General features: G+C 39.7%; 1 pseudogene; it reads right to left on the minus strand.

Annotated features, from left to right (window-relative positions):
- Window positions 1–3,940: 3,940 nt before the first annotated feature.
- Window positions 3,941–14,255, minus strand: LOC105751125 (annotated as a pseudogene).
- Window positions 14,256–14,491: the final 236 nt, after the last annotated feature.

The following is a 14,491-nucleotide window of genomic DNA, read 5'->3' on the forward strand; positions in this document are numbered from 1 at the left end:
TTTTTGAAGTCATAGAAGAGCTTGCTGCACTTCAAACCATCAAAGGAACAACTACAGGAGAGGATATCTATGAAAAGGTTTGCCAAACTATGAATGGTTTGGAACTGGACTGGGCTAAACTAGCCAACATGACAACTGATGGTGCTCCTAGCATGGTGGAGTCTAAGAAAGGAGTCATTGCTTGCATTAACCAAGAGATGGACAAACATAACCATTCTCATCCAATAGCCATACACTGCCTCATCCACTAACAAGCTCTGTGTAGTAAATCACTGAAGTGGGACTCTCTTATGAAAATGTGGTATCTTGTGCTAACTTCATTAGAGCTAATGCAGTAAATCACAGAAAATTTCAGGAATTTCTGTCTGAGCTAAATGTTGAGTATGAAGATGTTCTATATCACACAGAAGTCCATTGGCTGATTTGAAGGAGAGTTTTGAAACGTTTCTATGACTTACTTCCACAGATTACAACTTTTCTGCTTTCAAAAAAACAAAGAAGTACCAGAGCTCAACGATGCAGAGTGGAAATCACCTCACCTTTTTGACAGATGGAACAGAGCTACTCAACAATTTCAATATGCAACTTCAAGGAAAGGGGAAGCTCATGTGTGTTATGCAATCACATGTCAAAGCATCTGAAGTAAAATTAGGCCTCCTCATCAAACAAGTGAAGGAGGAAAACTTCTGCCATCTCCCCACAACTCAAAATCTGTTAGCGGAAAAACCGCTGATTGCATTCCCAAACAAAACATGTGTGGATTCACTGGAAAAATTGCAAAAGGAGTTCCAATTTAGATTTAAAGAACTTCATCTCCATGAACAGGACATACAGCTTTCCCATAATCCATTTTCTATTGACATTGAAAATGTGGATACAATTTACCAAATGGAACTGGCTGAATTGCGGAATTGTGACTCTGAAAGATGCATTCAAGTCAAGCAGCCTTCATAATTTCTATGCATCTCTCCCTTCTGAGACATATCCTCATCTCAGGAATCACGCACTCAAAATGGCAACCATCTTTGGCAGCACTTATGTCTGTGAACAGACTTTTTCTAGAATGAAACATTTGAAATCTCCAACCAGATCAAGACTAATGGATGCACACTTGCATCACTTGTCACAACTAGCAGTGACAAATATGGAACCAGACATTGATCCTCTCAATAGCCAAAAGCAGGCCTATAGTTCCCATTGAAATACTGGTAAGTTTGTTGATTTAACTTTATTTCATTTTAAATAATGAATTTGTTCCCATTTTGTTTCTTCACTTCAAAGTAAGATATATGCAGCGTGCATAGGAATTTGTTCATAGTTTTTGTTTTTACTATAGTCTGGCCCTCCAAAAGTCTGAGGCACAGTGAACTGGCCCCCTATTTAAAAAGTTTGAGGACCCCTGGTCTAGAGTTAAGCTAGGAGCTATTGAAATGGAGAACACACCCACTCCTATGACACCTCTCCTTTGCTACCTTGCCCTCAATGTTGGTGGCTCTCTAGGAGGTTTCCACTGAGGCAAACCCACTACATCACCCTTCTATAATGGGGTGGGGGGGCAGTTCAAATTCCCAGGTTAATTTGAGCTGCTGACAAGCTCTGGGAATCTTTGGAGGAAATTAGTCTGTCATAGGATGCTGTGAGGACAAAATCCTGGGGTGTTTTTTGTTTGTTTGTTTGTTTTTGGCAAATGTCCCTCTGGGAGGGCCTTTGTGATACCTTCTAGAGACGTCAAGGAAGGTTACGTTATAGAACGGGAAAGTTTTTGGGGTTTGCAATGAATTAGCTTCCTTCCCCCATCCCTAGAGATTTTTAAACTGTCTCTTAATGCAGAGACAAACACTGGGTTTGAGAAATATGCCTCAATCTCAAAACCTGAACTCCAAATAGATTAGCTGAATTCCAATCTCTCTCTCCACCCACCAACTCTCCAAACAAGTCCATCCTTTAAATTGTTTTTTTTCTTTCCAATCCTGGGACTGATTAACACTTGTGCCCTCAGGCAAAAGCTGGGACCAAAACACACCCAGCACACTTATCTCTTTTAAGCTGAAAAACTCAACCTAATGACCCCTAGGACCGACCCACCCACCTCCTCAACTTTTTTCCGGGGTCCAAACTTCAATGTTTCTTCCACTCTGCTGCTCACAGCTATTGGTTTCCCGTTTTGTTGAGGTGTTGATCAAATGTTGAGGTCTAGATTTGGGGTACCTAAATGAAATTAGGGTTTAGTTAAGTTCTAGTGGCAGGTTTGGGGTACAGGGAGTCAAACAGAGTTCCCCGGCAACCCCCTTGGATTCGGCGCAAGGATAAGGCGGTAAATGAGGTCTAGTAGCGGCGCGGAATTCCCAATAAAAGCATTTATTGGCCCAGAGAGCTACATTGATAAAAGAGGTTTATTACTGAGTTTAGAAGTAGGAGATAGGTGAAGGTAGAGATAAGGAGGGCACTGGACAGAGGGTCCAGTGGACAGAGGGTCCTCACATGGCGACCATGTTTGGAATCTCTGCAAAGAGGGGTTCCCAGTGTGGCCCTTTTAAGTTGGAGACTTAGCTTGAGGGGCTTTTGGGTGTAGCCCCAAAGTTGGCTCAGATCCAGGTGGGGCTGGGACAGGTCCGGATGTTCTATTGGAATTCAAAGGGACCAGGATTTGTGAGTCAAAGGGTAATTTACATTAGCTAGGGGGGGTTGGGAATCAAAGATTGGAATCTTTCCCTCATCAGTTTTACTCTCCCACCTGAGACTCTCAGCTCTTTTCTTCTCAGGGCAACTTCTGCCTCCTGAACACTCGAAGTGGAAGTGCCTCTTAATGCAAATCTCTCCCAGACTTAGTCCTGTAGGTGCCCCGGAAACTGTCCAAGGAGACCCCAGTCTCTGTCCTGAGTTCGAGCAGGAGGAACACTGGAGGAACTGCGTCACACCACAGGGGCTGAATTGGCCCCCGGCGTCCTGCTCTCCAGTAGGGAATTGGGGTCTGGCCCCGTTTCCCCTTTTATCCCAGGACAGTCCCAACTCCTCAGGGGCCGGTAAGCTGGGTTGGCAGTGCTGATATTTGCACTCCCTATGACCCCTTCCACCCCTCCCCCATAAGAGTGGGGAAAGTGGGGGGAAGGCTCAGGGTCTTTGCTTATTGAGGAACCAACTCTCTTTTTAAAGAAAGGCAGCACAGCTAAAAGATTTCTAAGAGCTTAAATTGCATTCTTATCTTGACTAGATATCAAGGCCTCTTGCCTACCCTGACTTCTTAGTCCACACCCTTTAATCCCGACCCCAGGAAAAATTAGCTTTTTTGGAAATTAAGAATGAAGGGGCTAAATTCAAGGCTACTTAACACTTGTACTATAGACAAATAATCTTTTGCTCCCAGCACTTTCTCCTACTTCTCCTTGTTAGATGGGCCATCAGTGTCCTTATCCGCAGCCCACAGAAGGGACCTGATGCATCTCCTGCTGTAGCCATTTCCACCCTGGATGACACCCCGGGTTTAACCTGCTCCCGAGATGTGAGCTTCAATCTTTGGACTCTCAACTGCCCTTCAGCCTGGAGAACACGGGACAACTGACTAGGAACGACTGACCGGGACAAGCACCCCTTAGATGCCCTGCTACCATCCCCAAACCCCCCACCTCACACCTCACCTCCTGGTATGAACCCCAAATCTCTACGACCTTTGCCAGCTCGAAGCAGTTAAGAGGAGATTGTTGCCCCTTTCCCCACATGCCTTTAGAGGTGACTACTTGACGGGGGGATGAAGAGGGGACCCCCAAATTTGGAAAATCTTGGAAGGAGAAAATCTTCAATTCTGCCTCAATAAGATACTTTGCCCCATGTCTTTTTTTTTTTTCTTAAATGAATTTATGTTCCAACTGCTTGAGGGGGGAATGATATGGGAAAGATTCCTATCTTTGATTCCCAACCCTCCCTCAGTTAATGTAATTATCCTTTAACCCACAAATCCTGGTCCCTTTGTATTCCAATAGAAGATCTGGACTTGCCCAGCCCCATCCCGATCTAAGCCAACTTTGGGGCTACACCCACAGGCCCCTCGAGCTAAATCTCCTCTTATAAAACGGCCACACTGGGAATCCCCTTGAACGAGATGAGGTGAGATCTTTCAAGACAGTTGTGAAAATCAAGTAAGGCTTCATCTGTTTCAGAGTTGGAGTAGGCCTGAAGGACTTTAGGCATCAAGTCAAGGGCATACTTAAGTTCCCTCCCTCCTATCCCCTAAGGGCATACTTAAGTCCCCTTGTTATCCTCCTATGACATCAGTGTCTTTCTGTTTAGGTCAAATATGGGCAACTATGTACTTATTGATCAAGTTCAATTTCTTGGGTAGTTCCCGAGTTTAGAATGTAAGATCCTCAGCCAATAAGGATGAGGGTCAGTGGTGGGAGAGGGTATTTTCGTTAGGGACATAAAGTGTTGACCCTGGCCCCCACGGTGCTTCCTCCCTTCGTTTGTCTGCTCAACGGGTGGGACACCCGATTCTCTCGAGATTGTATAATAAACTTTGCTTTGCTTCTAGATATCTCTCCAGCTTTTTATTAAATGCTATCTGAACCACACACCCTCTTTGCAGAGATTCCAAATATGCCAGCCATGTGACAATCCTCTGTCCACTGGACCCTTTGTCTGGTGCTCTCCTTATCTCCATCTTCACCTATCTCCTTATTTCCAAACCCAATAAACCTCTTTTATCAATCTAGCTCTAGGGCCAATAAATGCCTTTATTGAGGACTCGCAACACTACTAGACCTCATTTACTGTATCCTTGCTCCGAATCCAGGAGTGTTGCAGGGGAGCTCCATTTGATTCCCTGTACCCCAAACCTGCCACTAGACCTCAGCTAAACCCCATTTTCATTTAGGTACCCCAAATCTAGACCTCAACATTACCACACTAATTTCCAATTTTCCCAGCAGTTTTTGTCAAATAGTGAGTTCTTATCCCAGAATCTGTGTCTTTGGATTTATCAAATAGTAAATTACTGTAGTCATTGACCACTGTGTCTTGTGAACCTAACCTATTCCACTGTTTTGCTGCTCTATTTCTTAGCCAGTACTAAATGGTTTTGATGACCACTGATTTATAATACAGTTTTAGGTCTGGTACAGCTAGGCCACCTTCATTTGCATTTTTTTCATTAATTCCCTTGAAATTCTTGATATTTTCTTCTTCAAGATGAACTTTATTATTTTTCCTAGCTCTGTAAAGTAATTTCCTGGAAGTTTGATTGGTAGGGCACTGAATAAGTAGATTAATTTAAGTAGTATTGACATTTTTATTAGGCTACCCATGAGTCTTGACATTTTTCCAATTGGCTAGATCTGACTTTGCTTGTGTGGAAAGTGTTTTGTAATTATGTTCATGGAGTCCCTGACTTTGCCTTGGCAGGTAGACTTGTAAATTGCAGGGAGTTCCAGGAAGATAGAGACTTTGGTAACTGGGGTGCTCTCCTCCTCTTAAGATTAATTAAGGGTGCATTTCAGCTTGAAATCAAGAGAAAACAAAGTCCTGGCACAATTAATGGGGCATTGTGAACTTCCCACAAGTTTGAATCTACAGAAAGTATCAACATGCTTTAGAGAGTTAGATCATAGAAAACAGAAACCAGGATTGGTCAAAAAACAATGCCTTTCATAATAACATATGATTTTAAGACATCTAAGCATCATGATTTCTCTTAATAAACATCTGTTGAATTATCAGCAACCCAGTCTCCTTATTTTCAACCACTACTAACTAGCCCCTTTATGTTGTGCTAGTCACAACAAATGGCTCTCAACTGGTCCCTGATTGTGTCAGACCCTGATCCTATCAGGCACTGATCTTGTCAACCAGCTCACAAGGCAAGCATAGACCTATTAGGGAACCGTATTGAAGAAAGTCTTTTGGTGATTCGTACCCTTTGGGCAGCTGGATGAAAAAAAGTCTAAGTTAAGGTAAGGGGAAGGCTCCAGCATGGCCACTCACATGCATGGTTCATCTTTACTTTCACTTTTTGGAGCAAATGGAGACGTAAAATAATGAAAGGGCAAATTGTTAAAGGATAGAAGAATGAAGGGAAAGATTTTAAACTTTTACAGTTAATCATGTTAAAAACGGAAGTAATGGCTGAGAAAAATAAGTTAAGAACATTTGTACAGGATGTTTACAACAATGCTCCTGGGTGCCCCAGCAGCCCCCAAATCATTATCAGTGAATGGGAACAACTGAGGAACTTTATACAAAACATGCAAAGAGAAAGGCCCTCAGGGGATCTCATCTGATCCCCTCTCTTTGTATAACATTATAAAAATTTGCTCATCAAAGCCAGGAAAAGTAGAGCTTAAGAATAGAACTTTGAAAATCATTTTTGATAAGTAAAAGGGGGCAGAGAGAGAAGTCCTTCAAGAACAGACTTGCCAAAGCACTATGTGCCATTAATTATCTCACATTGAGTAACATACCCCACACTCCAGGTGATTTAATTTTTTCTTCACTACATCATTTTTCCTCAAACAAAAAGGAACAGAAAAGGTTAAGGGTCCAGCTCTGCTACCCAGCTCTCCAGTCACAATATGTGATGTGGAAGGATGTCAGTGGGATGTGGAGGGGCCCTGATAAAGGTAATAATTTGGGTAGAGGTTTTCTTTGTATTTCCACAGATGCAGGAGACCCGTGGATCCTGGAAAGCTGTAGCTGCCTTGTCCAAATTAATCCAGAGCATGAAGATAAAAGGGAAAAAAAAGACTCACAGAGGACTACGTCATCAGGGAATCTAGAAGCATGGGTCCTGTAACTGATGCTAGTGGTGGCACAACTTAAATTGGGAGAAGGAAAAACCAAAACCTTCTGGGGCATTATACAGCTCACCTTGGGTGAGAGTAGATGGATGGGGAGAATTCATTCCTGAAATTCTATTGTATGTGAATGAGATGAGGTGAGATCTTTCAAGACAGTTGTGATAATCGAGTAAGGCTTCATCTACTTCAGAGTTTGAGGAGGCCTGAAGGACTTTGAGCACTGATCCAAGGGCATACTTAAGTCCCCTATCTGCTATCCTTCCATGACATCATTTTCTCCCTGTTTTGATCAAGTATGGGCAACTATGTACTTATTGGTCAAGTTCAATTTCTTGGGTAGTTCCTGAGTTTAGAATTTAAGACCCTCAGCCAATGAGATGATGGTCAGTGGTGGGAGGGGTGTTTGTGTTAGGGACTATTTAAAGTGTAAAACCTGTCCCAAAAGGTGCCTCCTCCCTTTGATTGTCTGATCAATGGGAGGGACGCCCAATTCACTCGAGAATGTACAATAAACTTTTTCTTTGCTCCTAGAGATCTCTCCAGCTTTTTATTAAATGGTGACCCCTCACCAATTTGAGCCACACATATGGTAATGGATCTCAGCATTTAGTTAAGTAATTTGGTATTAGTGAGAATGGAGGTGCAATCAAATTGTTCAATAATTACTTACTAAAGATTCTTCGTTATGTGTTACTATAGATGCTAGCTTTGACAGCTGTGTAGTCTAATACAACCTATTAATTTTCATTATAAATATGACCCTTTTCACAGGCTTTTGACTAGTAGAAATGTTGCAATCCTCCAACTGCGTAAAAATGCATTAAGTCTGTAGTGTCACAAAGCATGCAACATTTCCTCAGTCTAACTATTGATAAGGGTATATTGGGATGCAACTGTGAAACAACAGCTCTCAGTTGCAGAATCCATATATCACCCAGATTGGGACTTAATGAGATTCTGAAGAAGCTGATCTTCGTTTTCTGGACTGTAGAACTCAGCAGAGACTTTGTCACACACTTTGGAATCAGACTTATGTGTCCTGGCATAATGACTCTCCTATTCACTATATACATGGGGGAATACACCAAACTGAATTGGTGAGGAAATAATCAAAAGAGAAATGATTAGTTTTGGAAAACTACATTACCATTTTCCTCTACAGAGGTGTATTTTCAGAAAAGAAATGAGTGTGTCATATAATGCTACAGTGCAGGCATGTTTGGGGAATGATTATGCTTTTGGGGGGAGAAATTACAATAACAAAGGTAGAAGGAGTTTATAATGTTACTTGCAAGGAATGCAAGGTTTCTGAATGCATAGGAAGTAAAGTTAATATCACTATTGTATTTGTTATTATGAAACCTTCATTTAATATGTTACCTCTACAGAGTGGTGATTGGTATTACACTTGAGCAGACCATTCCTTGCAGAACATTGAACATTTACTCAGCAAAAGCAGAAAGAAAAGATATGTCTCATGTATTGTTTTTGGTATAATTGCGTTCATTTCTATTTTAGCTTCCAGTGCCTTGCTTGCTATAACAACTGCTCAAAATCAAGTGATCCAAGCTTATTATTTGCATGAACTCACTCTGAACAACTCTAAAGGGTTTACTATCCAGAATAAAATTGATAAGGAGTTTTTTGAAGCTATAAATTAATTAAGGGAAAATGTCCTTGAAATGGGACAAGAAATAGAATTGTTGAGGATTAGACAAAGATTGATATGTGATTACAGATTCATTAGTTTCTGTATGATTAACAAGGGATACAATGAATCAGAGTGGGAATGGGATAAAATTAGAAATCACCTTAATGGATTATGGGGAAATTCAAATATTACATTGGTTATTGAAGATCTTCAAAGGATTGCTGATATATTAGATTAAAAAAAAATCACATGAAAATCTAGAACCTGACCAGACTGCCCAAACAATTGCTAACTGGATTAAGAGAGTACAAGAAACATTTGATGCCATTGGGCATGAAATTATCCTTATAGCATTTGCTGTAATTTAACTTATATTTATCTGTATCTGTATCTGTAAGCTGTTTTCTGACTAATGTTAAAAGAATTGTGGAGAATATCCCCAGGCAGGATCTCAGACTTCAAGACTTGAGAGCACCTCAATAAACAAAAAAGGGGGAGATGGAGAGAACTCCCAGGAAACTAGAGATTTCGGTAACCGGGATGTTCCCCTCCTCCTCAGATTAATGAAGAGTGCATTTAAGGTTGAAATCATAAGAAAACATAAGGTCCTGGAACAATTATTGGGGCATTGTGAATGTTGCACAAGATGGAGTCTCCAGAAACTAACAACATTCCTTCTGAGAGTCAGATTATATAAAACAAAAATTAGGGTTGGTCACAGAACAATGTCTTTCACAATAACATAATTTTAAGATATATATGTAGCATGATTTCTCTTTATAAATGACTCTGCTGAATTATCAGCAAACTCAGTTCCGTATTTTCAAACACACTAGCTCAATTGTGTAAATAGTTTATATTATCTACAGTTATTTTAAATATAATTTCTCTTTGTATCTTTTGCTGCTGGACTTTGTTGATAACATATAAAAATGCTGATGATTTATGTGGATTTATTTTGTATCCTGCAACACTGCTAAAGTTCTTCTGTACATAATTGTTTATAGTAGTTTTTTAGTTGATTCTCTAGGATTCTCTAAATATAACATCATATCATTTGCAAAGAGTTATAATTAGGTACTTTATTACCTACTCCATGACATGGTCAGACTGCTTTAGGAAGATCACTTTGGCAGCAGCATGAAGGGTGTGATGTGGACTTACTCTCTGCTGTCAGGAAGACTTCCAACCAGCTATTATCAGTTATCAATTTCCAGACTATCCTGTTTCTACAGTGTGATTGTGAGGAAAGAACTCTATCAACCTCAATTGTCTAAGGCCCAAGTTATCTATCAGTCTGGTAAGTATGTGGGCCATGGATTACCTCCTAGCTCCCTTTTGCTCACAGTAGAGAGGAAGCAGACCATCTTATCTCTCCCTGAACCTGTCTCAAAGAACCAACTGCATACTTTCCTGGGCATGGCTGGATTTTATGGGATCTGAATACTTACCTTTGGGATTATTTTCAGTCCTCTCTACAATTCCATTCAAGGCCCTGATATGCTTACCCCCATTGGGGCCCTGATCAGGCCAAGGCTTCTATGACCCTGAAAGCAACCCTGGCCTCTGCTCAGAGGGTCAATGTCATTGTCCTCACCAGAGCTTTAGAATTGGGGAAAGGCCCTCCAATCTCTTGTGAAAAATCCTGAATAGGCTGTTAAACTCTCCCTCTCCTGGAGCCTGTCCAAAGGAGGGGTATATACACAGGGCAGGATTGGCAGGTAGATTTCACACATATGCCCCTTGAAGGGGTTTCAAACTGCTTTTGGTCTTTGTTGACACCTTTGCTAACTGGTTAAAACCTTCCCCTGCAAGACTGAGAAGGCTAAAATTTTTTGCTAAAGGAAATTATACCTTGTTTTGGCCTGCCCAGCTCTTTACAGAGCAACATTGTCCCAGCTGTCACTTCTCAAACAGCCCGAGGTGTAGCTGGGTTGTGATTGAGGCAAAATTTAAAAGCTATGAACGTTTGTATTACTTGGTTTTGAAAACTTCCAGTTCATATCCTTTGGAGAATATCTCTTTATCTCATATGTTGCCATCAGTTCCTTGTATATCTTGCCTATATGAGAAACGATGGGAGAACAATGTTCCTTCCATTTCCACAGGTGTGACTACATTATAAATATAAGGAGTTGGAGGAGGAGTTCAGTCAGTGGTCTATACTATCTTGGTCAGCAGTACTGTTACAAACTACAATCACAAAATAAATTATTCAAATAAAAACACAGTCAGGATGAAGGAGAGGGTTAAAATATCCTGTTAACAGAGCTCCCTCCGACCAATCATTTTGTGGGTCAGGAAGCTAGTTAAAACAAAGTTTCTGATAAGGAGACCCAGGACTGAAAATGGCTAAAACAAGTGGGGTCAATGAAAGGATAGGAGCTTTGTGCAAGCCTACATCATGTTTATTTAAGTTACATACCCCGAGGATGGTATTAATTGGCATCTTTGAACATGGGATGTATGAATCGTAGAGAGGCCTGAAAATAATCCCAAAGGTAGGTATTCAGATCCCATAAAATCCAGCCATGCCCAGGAAAGTATGCAGTTGGTTCTTTGAGGCAGGTTCAGGGAGAGATAAGATGGTCTGCTTCTTCTCTACTGTGAGCAAAAGGGAGCTAGGAAGTAATCCATGGCCCACATACTTACCAGACTGATAGATAACTTGGGCCTTAGACAATTGAGGTTGATAGAGTTCTTATGTCTCCACATAACAAGGAGTGCATACAGTGTGAGTGGTGTGACATGTGAGACTTGTGAAAGGTTTCCTCCAATGAAACTCTGAGAAGGAGGAGGAGGAGAGGTGGGTGGGTTAGGGCAACATTGCAAGTTAAAATTGATGACTGATAATTGTAATATACTGCAGGAGTGTATTAAAAAAGTTTAACTGCTTTACTTATCCTGAGTATGTTAATTGAGCCATTTTGAAGGTTCAGAGTGTTATTTCTAACACATATGTAACAGTCCTTAAATGACTTGATAGAAAATATGTTTTTTCCTCATTAAACTGTTACCATTCTCATTTTAAAACATTTCAACTTGATAGAAGCCAGATTGTCCATTTTATATTCTGCAATACTATCCATTGCTTGTTCTATCATGGCTTCTTCCCTTATCCATAGAGTTGAAATTTCCTTCTTGCTCCTCTGAATTGCTATTGATTGCCCCTTTCTATCTAATTCATGTATCTCTTTGTCGTTTAATTTGATAGATGGTGCGAGGTGTTGATGTGCTATCAAATTACTGCCAAATGACTTTTCCCTCATCCCATCTCCTTTATTATTTATTATTATTATCATTGAAAAATGTGGCCCCCCCATACCCCTCTCTACAACTGCTGTATTTGGGTTTATTAGCCTGACATCTTATTTCATTTGTTTCTTCTGTACATAATGTACTTTGTCTTTTCTGTTGGTCAGTGTCTCAATTTTGTTTTTTGTTTTTCCTTTTTTTTTTATTTAATAACCTTTTATTTGCAGGTTATATGCATGGGTAACTTTACAGCATTAACAATTGCCAAACCTCTTGTTCCAATTTTTCACCTCTTACCCCCCACCCCCTCCCCTAGATGGCAGGATAGCCAGTAGATGTTAAATACATTAAAATATAAATTAGTGTCTCAATTTTGAACAAGTTCCAATTGTTTCCTGGGCAGAGAGGTATCTCATTGGGTCTGAAGTCAGGAACTTTCATTTTTTTTAAATTGTTATTTTTGTTACCTAAATTTTAAACCATGACTAATTCAGAAATTTATTCTTGCACTGAAATTCTTAAAAATGACCTATTAGCTTTTGGGTTTGTGAAACTAAAATAAAATAAGAAGATTTAAATGAAAAGACATCTATTTTTTTTTTTACTATCTTTGTTTTAAATTAAAACCAATAAATGCTCCAAGAATTCAAACATAATAAATGTTTAATGTTTTTTTTTAATTGTATCATCAGTCATTTTATCTGGTCTATCTTGAATATTTGAATTCTACAGCTAACCTACTTCTGAGTAGGGGACCTTCTGGCTATAAGGAAGGAATAAGGGATGGGAGAACAGTCAAACATCTTACAAAAGCAAATAACATTCTCTTGCCTTCACTAACTTTGTATAAATTTTTGCCTTGAGGAAAATCTAGACTAGTTTAGTACAGCAAACAAATGCATGATATCTGGCAAGAAACACTTTGTCATAAGGGGTAAAATTTGCAAGAAAGGAGTAGAGAAGACATATTTAAAACATATGAGGAAGACTGGTTCTGGAAAAAATGCAACAACATATTAAGGGAACTCAGTCAAACACATAGATATGGTACTGAATTTTTTTTCATCATATAAAGAAAAAAAAAGTAAAAATAGATTTTGTTTTAAAGTCGTTCAATTTTGCTTACTTTATTATGAGAATTAAATAAACTCAACTTCTTGGGAGTCATTTTCAGGACTTACACTTTAAGGAGTTACTTTCATTGTCAAGTTCTTTGGGGGAGGGATCCTTGACTTCTTAAATTTGTCATGGGCTGGTGTCTTCTCCCAATTTGAGGAAATCTTAATTTGTTTTGACATCTCCACAGCTTTGGAGACCTGTTTTTTTTTTCCTTGAGGCAATTGAGTTTAAGTGACTTGTTCAGGGTTACATAGCTAGGAAGTATTAAGTGTCTGAGGTCAGACTTGAACTCAGGGCCAATGCCCTATCCACTTCGACACCTAGCTGCCCCCACCTATTTTTAACAGGACTTTTTACTTGTGTTTCAGCACTGAAGCTCTGTGCTGTAGAATCCTTTGTCTGACTTGTTTTGTCACACTTTGGACACTTCTGAGATGATGCTTAGATTGAAACTAGTTGGGGAATCTCATCATCAGAGTCAGACTCTCCTGTGCCCTTCTTTTCTGTTTCTAGTTCATGACCTTCAAACCACTTTCAGGATTCACTACAGCCTGGCCAGGTTTGGTGACAACTGTTTTGACGTACTTTTGTTTCTAATTTTATTGAGAACACAAATGAGAAAGAAATGAAGAAAAGATTTAGAAGGGAAAGAGATTTTTTTTTGTATTCTGGTGTAAAATTATTACACTCTCTCACAACCCAGGCAACTTTTTTGAAAGCACATCCACCACAGCAACAATATTTTCCAGTAGGTGATCAACAGGCTTTCATGTGTGACATACATGTGTTGTACTGCAGCAACCACGATTACTGGTAGTCAACATACATATTCAGATAACTCTATTGATGTATTCTGACAAATTCTGGGTAGAGCACTCTAATGACAAAGGTATTCTCTTTCTGTAATAGAATTACTTTTCTTTGTGTGAAGCTAGAACTCATCTAACTCTTTCATGAGCAAGGAAAAACGTCAAAACCGATCAAAGAACACTACTTAGCTTGATGAGGTTTATAATCATGTTCTAATCTAGCATAAGAGATGACCTCAATACTTCTTGAAATCCCCTTCTTTTTCACAAGTTGCTTATATAAATTTGCTATCTTTTCTGCAGTTAAGTTGGATTCATCCTTGGTAAATAAACTTCAATTGTATCAGATCTAATATGAAGTGGCAAAAGTATTTTGATTTCTTTTCCATTTGGGGGAATTTTCTCATTCTCATTCAAAAGAGACACATTAACGTTTTGTTCTTTTTTTCTATATTTCAATAAAGTTTGTGTTGCCTTTTTAATTTAGGGTGACATAGCTATGAAGGTTGAAAGGCAGGAACTTAACTCAGGTCTTGATTCCAAACTAAGTGTTCTGTCCACTCACCTGCTCCCAAGGATCTTCACCTCCTTCGACATAAGCTGAAAATGCTTCTCATCATCAGCCTGAGAACACATTTTCCTCAGCAACATATGCTTGGAATTAGCAGCAGGAAAGAGAAATGCAAGAAGGGAACAAAAGGGACCACGGTGCACAGGCGCTGATCTGATTTTTCTTGCACAGTATAATAAATGTGGAAATACATTCAGAAGCATTGGGTGTTTAACTTGTATTGGATGATTTGCTGTCCAGGGGATGAAAGAGGTGGGAGAGAGGGAAAAAAATTTGAAACACAAGATTTTATAAATGTGAA

The sequence above is a fragment of the Sarcophilus harrisii genome, chromosome X (assembly GCF_902635505.1).
Source record: "Sarcophilus harrisii chromosome X, mSarHar1.11, whole genome shotgun sequence".
NCBI lineage: Eukaryota > Metazoa > Chordata > Mammalia > Dasyuromorphia > Dasyuridae > Sarcophilus > Sarcophilus harrisii.